At 28.6% G+C, this 8,646-nt stretch overlaps 1 long non-coding RNA gene across 1 annotated transcript; it reads left to right on the top strand.

The window, feature by feature from the left end:
• The first annotated feature begins 7,335 nt into the window (after positions 1-7,335).
• On the top strand, positions 7,336-7,845 carry LOC120165636. The gene is made up of 3 exons (XR_005519839.1): positions 7,336-7,527; positions 7,597-7,683; positions 7,776-7,845. It is a non-coding gene; the product is annotated as an uncharacterized LOC120165636 (long non-coding RNA).
• Positions 7,846-8,646: the final 801 nt, after the last annotated feature.

Below are 8,646 nucleotides of genomic sequence, written 5' to 3'. Positions count from 1 at the left end.
GCGGTGAATAAATTCACACGAAGACATAAGGTATATGAATCCCGAAGGCTACTTGCTAGGCCTGTGCGGAGAATAAATTCTCACGAAGGTGTCGCTTTCAACCTCACTTAAAAATAGGGTTCAGAGCTTAGGTATAGAGCCTTAGATGAAAAACAAGTTTGAAAGGCTGAAATCATTGAAAAGAGGCCGTCAGTACAACTATTTATTTTAAAAAAACATAATCAAAAGTAAGTAATAAGGATAAAAAATTAGCTTAAAATTTAAACTTACCCTTTTCATTAAAAAGTCAACTGGAAATTACCTTAGCCTGAGTCACTCACATGTTCAACCTCACTTAAAAATAGGGTTCAGAGCTTAGTATAGAGCCTTAGATGAAAACAAGTTGAAAGGCTGAAATCATTGAAAAGAGGCGTCAGTACAACTATTTATTTTAAAAAAACATAATCAAAAGTAAGTAATAAGGATAAAAAATTAGCTTAAAATTTAAACTTACCCTTTTCATTAAAAAGTCAACTGGAAATTACCTTAGCCTGAGTCACTCACATGTCCCCAGCAGAGTCACCAAGCTGTCGGAACCGTCTTTCAGGTGGGCCCAGAATTGGGCTTCAACTTGAAGAAAATGGATTAGAGTCACCACCGATCATTTATTTTAAAATAGATGGGTTGATCGGATACCTTATTTCTTACCTAATCTGCGTCTTTCCAAAGATGTGTCAAATTCGGGAGTCGGTTACAGTCAACGAAGGGTTAGCACCCTTGAACTGCCCTTTCGGTACTACGTAATTCTCAGTTGTCTTTAATTAAGAAAATTGTAACTTTAAATTAAAAGGCAAAATAACGATCCAAATTACTTACCTCTGAATGATTTGACAAGTGTACCCTTTAAAAATCGAGAATGTGTTAGAGAAAAAAAGGTAAAGAAAACAAATAAGATAAAGAGAATAAAAATAAAAAATGAAGTAAATAAAACGAGATAAAGAAAATAAAAAAAAGAGTGAAGATAAAAAGTAAATAAAAAATATAAATATAAAAGAAATAAAAAATAATATAAATATAAATAAATAATAAATATAGACGAATATAGAAAAAATAAAAAAATAAATACATAAGATGTAGATAAGAAAAAATAATAGTAAAGAAATGATAAAAAGAAAAAAGATATATACACATCAAAATATTAATAAGACAAATGAAATATATATACATAATAAATATGAAAAAAAACTACCCCCATCACTTCACTGAAAGTGGGGGGAAATTTTGGTAAATGAGGACAAAAGGAGGGGGCCAGGTAGGTAATCATAATAATTGTGTGTAAGTATATAATATAGTATTAAATATTAATAAAAATAAATAAAAATAGAAATAATTAAATAAAATAAATAAATAAAGAGTATGTATAATGATAATAATAATAAAGAGAAAACAAATACATATATACGTTAACAATAAATAATAATAAAATGGATATATATATATATAACGTGAAAACAAAGTCATAAAACAAAAAATAGAATAAAAATAAACAAATAAAAAATACGATGATTAAATTGGTAGGAAATACAATCTGGGGTGAAATTAAAAGGAATTAGAAGTTAAAATATAATATTTAAAACCCATGAGGATCGAAAACGTAGTTTACCCTTTTTTAAAGAAAAACGTGCGGATCCTTCTTAACGGGTCGGATCGCGCACGGGTCACATATGACCCATGGTTCGAGTATTTAACTCAAAAACAACTCTAAAAAATAATTTGATTCATTTTAAAACACCAAACCCCCTATTCAAAGCTTTCTCTCCTTTGTTCTTATGTTCTTCAAGAACATGAAGAATGACCACCGTGTTTTCCAAAAACTGGTGGCTCGTCGCCTCGCCGGTCGTCGGTCATAGACGGCGAAACCCGTTTTGTCTTGCTCTTTCGAAAGATCTCAATACCCTCGTTATAAAAATATGCTTTATTTTTGCAAAATAGCCTCAAGGGGCATAGATCTAGAAACAAAGTTTCAAAAACCCCCTTTTTGTCCTCGACTAAAAATTGTTTTCTTCGAATCAAAATAGAAAGGAAACAAAGCCCCTAACCTACATGCAAGCTGTAAAATCGATAAGGAAAAAAAATTTACCTTTATTTCTTTCGAAAAGGTTACAAAAATGCTTCAAGTAATCTCGCTTTTGCCGATTTTTCTGTATGTTCTTCCCCTCCTTTGTTGTGTGGATTACAATGGTTATATATACTCTAAAAAAAGCCTATTTTTAGCTTGATTTTTCGAGTCCTACTCGGACTAAAACAATTGCTCATTTGTTGTTTTTCGGTGTTCCATAAATCCAGGTTGTTGCGCTGAGCGAAATGGTCGGAGGGAGATCCGTGAGTGGCGAGGAGTCCTCGAGGGGCTGTTGCGACTAGGGATGGCAAACGAGCGGGTTGGGTGCAGATACGCCCTCCCCCATCCCCATACCCACCTAATATTTTCCAATCCACCACCCGCCCACCATCTATAATGGGTAAAAATTTTCAAATCCACACCCGTACACGCGGGTACATTCTCAAATCCATCCCTACACCCATTACCCAACTGGAGACGTACTCAGCTAGACCCGCTTGACAGCTAGGGTGTGCAAAAAAATCCGATCCGTTGATCCAATCCAAAAATTTGAATATCTGATACGTTTTCAATTTTCGGATAGATCGGATCGGGTATCCAAAATATTTTTTCGAATAACCGGATCAGATACGATTGATAAAAAACCATGTTCGGATTATCTGAAAACCCGAAGAAAATTTTGGGCTATATTTGAAGACCAGAGGAGGTTTTCGTATAAGGCGTGGGCACGACTTATTCATCTTGAGCTATCGCAGAAGAAGTCTGCAATTAAGGCGTGGGCACGTCTTACCAGTCTGTATAACCCTAAATTAGGGTTACGAGTTTACAAGGGAAAATGAGTTTAATGATAGTTGAAAGACTCTATTGAATCATTCTTATCTTTAAAAAATGACGAGGGTATTCAAAACCCCTATTTGGTGGGATTTACTTTGAAGAAACTTCCTTATCTAGAATAGGACAATCCTTATCAAAATAACGGAGTATTGACTATTGGCCTTGTATCTTGAACATAACTAAGAGGATTAAATATGAAAACTAGAGTATTCACCTTACGACAAAATAAAGCGGCCACAAACAACTTCGATGCAACAAATAAGATTGGGGAGTGGTTTTGGATCTGTGTATAAGGTGACATACAACTCTACTACCCGCAGAGGAGACCAGAGTAAAGAAGAGGAAGAAGGCATACATGAATGAGCTGGAGACCAGAGTTTGAAATTTAGAGAAGAAGAACTACCAGAATATCGGCGCAGTAACCAGCAAGCAAAGCACAAGAGGTTTGAAAGAAAAAAATTGATTCATAAACTTATCCCTAATATTTGGTTAAATTATAAGTTATATCTTATACAATATTAAGATTTATAAATTAGTCTATAAAATTATACCTAAATTCATAATGGTCCAAAATTTAATGGATATTTAGTGGGCGGGCGGATGCGGGGTGGGTAAGATCTCAAACCCATCACCCACCCACTACCCGCGACGGGTACCACTTTCTAAATCCACACCCGCCTACTACCCATTAAAGTTATAGGCGCAAATCCATAAAATTGTACCTGTTTGCCGTCCCTAGTTGCTGCGTTGAAGACTGGCTTGCCAGGGTTCTGGAAACCCTAGCCCTGGGTTGGTTCGGGTTGGGGACTTAGACCCGGTTCGGGGCTCTAATATTGGCTTTGGGTCGCTTGGCTTGTAATGTTGGTTATTATTGGACCTGAATGTATCCAAATAATAAAACAAGTTAATATATTGTAACGTGTATATGTAATAAAACATGCTAATGTATAATAATATGTAATGTGTATATATAATATTATATATATATATATATATATATATAATATATATATATATATATATGCTACGTAACGGCATAAAATATATATTATAAAATAACATAAGGGCGAAAATGTGTCTACATTAGTTTTTAAATCTATTTTTATAATCATATATAATTGTAAATTTAATTTTTAAATATTAATTATATTTTTTATTAAAATAAAATATTTGATTAAATTATTAGTTAACTTAAAAAATTATTTTAAATTTTTATTATCATTATTTAATACAAATTTGAATATTTTAATAAAAATATTAATTAAGGTAAATTTAACTCATAACTACTTAACTATTTTTAATATCTTTAATAAAACTATTTTTAATAAAAAAATTAAATGAAATCTTTTTAACTTATATAATTGTTGAGTTCAAATATTTTATTTTTAATAAAATTTAATTAGATATTAAACAGTATTGTACATCCTTTTTTCCCCTTCCATTAGTTAGAATAGATAATATAAAATATGTTTTAATTTTTGACCAGTAAACAGGTTGGTTTGGTGGTTTCATGCATGTTTGTTATTACTTTGAACTTGGGTTCGATTTTTCTATGGTGCAAATCTCTCTTTATTATCATTTCTTTAATTTATTTTCTGTCAATCGATGGTAACATGTCATAATTTGAGTGGATAAAAAATTAAATAAAATAAATTAAAAATTAATTTTCAATCACGTAGTGACATGTGTCATTATCTAATGGGAGATTCAATTTATTAAAATTAAATTAAAATATTACCTCATTAATAAAATGTATAAATATTAAAGATCAAATATGTAATTATACCAAGTCTTTTAACTACATCACACCTCTTCCTTTAAAAGTTAATGACTAGTAATTTAATTGAAACATTTAAATAGTTTGTTGGTCTGACTGATCAAATTGAAACATCGTGGTTAAAGTGAAAAGGAACAATAGTTGTGTAGTCACTAGTGTAGTTTATCTTTAAAATATTTGATATAATTATACATCTGGTCACTCTTGCTTAAATATGTATTTATTTGTCCTAATTTTAATAAATTAAATTAAACTTAATCATTGAATCAAATGAAACCATGTATCATTATCAAAATTGAACGATTAAATTAAATTTATTTTTAATTCAATATATTTGCTTTCTAACAGTCGGTGACTTCAAGGGGATTCGGACAAGTGCTTTTGGTTGATAATAGAAGCTCTCAATCGTTGTGCCAAGTGGCTTTTTTGGTGTAAGATATACAATATATTATATATATTATGTACTATTCTATAAATCTTTTATATTTTATATATTTTAATCTAAATTCACGCACTAAATTAAATTCACATCTTAATATTAAAGAAATGTATTTAATTTTTCTTAACTTATTAGATATATTTTATTTTTGTTCTAATATAAAAAATATATTTTAATCTTATTTTAACTTTAAAATATATTTTAATCTTATCTTAATTTTAAAAAATAAATTTAAATTTAAATTCACGTATTAAAATTATTAAAAAAATATAATTTATTGTTTTCATAACTTATTAAATATATTTTAATTTTATTTTAACTTAAAAAATATATTTTAATCTTATTTGAACTTATAAATATATTTTATTCTTATCTTTATTTAAAAAATATTTTTAAATTAATTTACTTATTAAAATTTAAAAATATATTTTATCTTAAATTATTAAATATATATTATTTTTATTTTTATTTAAAATATATATTTAGTCATATTTTAACTTTAAAAATATTTTATTTTTATCTTAACTTATGAAATATATTTTACTTTTTTAAATTTAATATATTTTTAAAAATTAAGATAAGAATAAAATATATTTTTAAGTTAAAATAAGATTAAAATATATTTTCTTAAGTTGAAATAAAAATAATATATATTTAATAAGTTAACAATAAAATGTAATAGAATTTTTAATATTAGAATGTAAATTTAATTTAGTATGTGAATTTAAATTTAAATATATAAAATATTAAGAATTTACACAGTGACGTACCTAAACCCCGAACAAGTAACTCTGCTAAAAAAACATGTGTGTAAATTACATATTTAATCACTCAATTATTCATATGATTTTATTTTGCTCTTCAAACTATTATTCTTTTCAAAATCATCATTAATAAGTTTTTGTTCTGTTTTGGTCACTCAATTCAATCTAATTCATTTTAATTTATTAAAATTAGGACCAAATTAATATAATATGCAAGTAAGAGTGACCAAACTTGTGATTATACCAAAATTTTTAACTGCCATGTCACCATTTCTGTTAACTGTTTTCGACTAGTGGGACCAAATTTGTGATTATACCAAAATTTTTAACTGCCATGTCACCATTTCTGTTAACTGTTTTCGACTAGTGGTTTGATTGGATACAATTAAATAGTTATGTGCCCTGTTTGACAAAATTGAAAGATCGGTGATAAAATAAAACGACTAAATAGTTGAGTGGTCAATAGTATAGTTTACCCTATAATATATGACAACTTAAAGGCTTAAATGCACCATTGTCCCCTAAACTATACCATTTGTACCAAGATGCCCCTAAAGTATTCTTCGGGACGTTTGCCTCCTAAAGTTTAAATAATTTCCTCATTTGCCCAAACAATAAACTCCATCAAAAACACGTGGGTAAATTACATATTTAGTCACTCAACTATTCATACGATTCTATTTTGGTCTTCAAACTTTTTTCTTTGCAAAATCATCATTAAACTTAAGTTTTTGTTTCGTTTTGATCACTAAATTCAATCTAATTTATTTTCATTTATTAAAATAAGGACCAAATTAATATAATATGCAAGTAAGAGTGACCGGACGTGTAATTATACCAAAATCTATAACTACCATGTCACCATTTCTGATAAATGTTAACGACTAGTGGTTTGATTGAATACAATTAAATAGTTATATGGTTTGATTGACAAAATTGAATGATCAGTGATAATAATAAAATGGCTAAATAGTTGGATGGTCAATGGTATAGTTTATCCTAAAATATATGATAACTTAATGGTGCATTTGTCCCCTAAACTATACCATTTATATTGAGTTGTCCTCTAAGAATATTTTTTTGAGACAATTTGCCCTAAAGTTTAATTTGTTACCTCATTTGCCCAAATAATTAACTCTAAAACCCACGTGGGTAAATTACATATTTAGTCACTCAACTTTTCATGCGATTCTATTTTGGTCTTCAAACTATTTTTCTTTTCAAAATCATAATTAAACATAAGTTTTTGTTCCATTTTGATCACTCAATTCAATCTGACTTATTTTTAAATTTATAATATATAATAATTTATTTATATAATGATATTTTTTACTCAAAACATAATTTTAATTTATAGAGCCCAATAGATGTCTGTTCTTTTTGTTACGAGAAATTGCCCAATTGCATTCTCATCTTGAAACAAACCTAGAAAATGAGTATAAAATCCAAGGATCAATCTCACTAGCCGGTCAATCATTTTGGCGAAGGCCGGTTAAAGAATACGGGAAAAAGATGCAGATTTTCGTGAAAACCCTAACCGGCAAGACAATAACTCTCGAGGTCGAGAGCAGCGACACCATTGACAACGTCAGAGCTAAGATCCAAGAAAAGGAAGGTTCGTTTTCCCCAAAAAATTTCATTTCAATTCATCTTAAAACCAAAATTCACCTTCATGCACTCACAGGCATCCCTCAGGACCAACAACTTCTCATTTTGGCCGGTAAACAGCTCGAAGATGGTCGTACTTTGGCAGACTATAACATCCGGAAATGTTCCTCTTTCGGGTCTTCTTCTTTTTATTTCCATTTTAACTTTTTATCTCATTAAGATACTCAATTAGTTTTTTTTCTTTTCAGGATGTAGAATCAACACTTCATCTTGTTTTAAGGCTGAGAGGTGGAATCATTGAGCCTTCTTTGATGGTTTTGGCTCGTCGCAAGTAAGATCCTTCATCTGTTCTTTGGTTCTATTTAATGATTATGTTTTAGTGTTTTAGTCTCTACTGTGGACCAGTTAAAGGCGAGTAAGAAAGAGTGGGAGCAAGAAAAATCTGCATAGCTAGATGAGATTTCTTCGCTGCAGACGAGGTTAGATTCGTAGATCCAAAGAAAATGCTAAACCATAATAGGAAAGATAAAAGAGAGGGGATTGGAACATTAATTTAATAATATTTTATTAAAATTTGAAGTTTGAATAATTTAATTGTTATTGATCAATTATACTATAATATTATTTATTATTATAAATGAAATTTATGTTTTGAGTAAAATAAATGTGATATAAATTAGTTTTCATATATTGTAAATTTAAAAATAAATCAGATTGAATTGAGTGATTAAAACGAAACAAAAACCTAAGCTTAATGATGAATTTGAAAAGAATAATAGTTTGAAGACCAAAATAAAATCGCATGACTAGTTGAGTGACTAAATATATACATTACCCAGTGTTTTTTTAATACGGTTAATGGTTTAGAACAAATGAGGTAACGATTTAAATTTCAAGGAGCACAACATCTCGAAAAATACTTTATATATGGAGCAACTCAGTACAAATGATATAGTTTAGGAGACAATAGTACATTTAAACCTAACTTAAAATATCTTACCCAAAAATATAATAGAAAATATTTTTATAATTTTAAAAATAAGTTAAAGATTTTCTTATAATTTTATAAATATTTTGATTTTAAAAAAATATTATTTAAAAATATTAAAAAGAGAAAATAACTTTA

Source organism: Hibiscus syriacus, unplaced genomic scaffold, assembly GCF_006381635.1.
Source record: "Hibiscus syriacus cultivar Baekdansim isolate YM2019G1 unplaced genomic scaffold, ASM638163v2 tig00111584_pilon, whole genome shotgun sequence".
Classification (NCBI taxonomy): domain Eukaryota; kingdom Viridiplantae; phylum Streptophyta; class Magnoliopsida; order Malvales; family Malvaceae; genus Hibiscus; species Hibiscus syriacus.
Note: the sequence above shows the minus strand (reverse complement) of the source record. Positions and strands in the feature narration are given on the sequence as shown.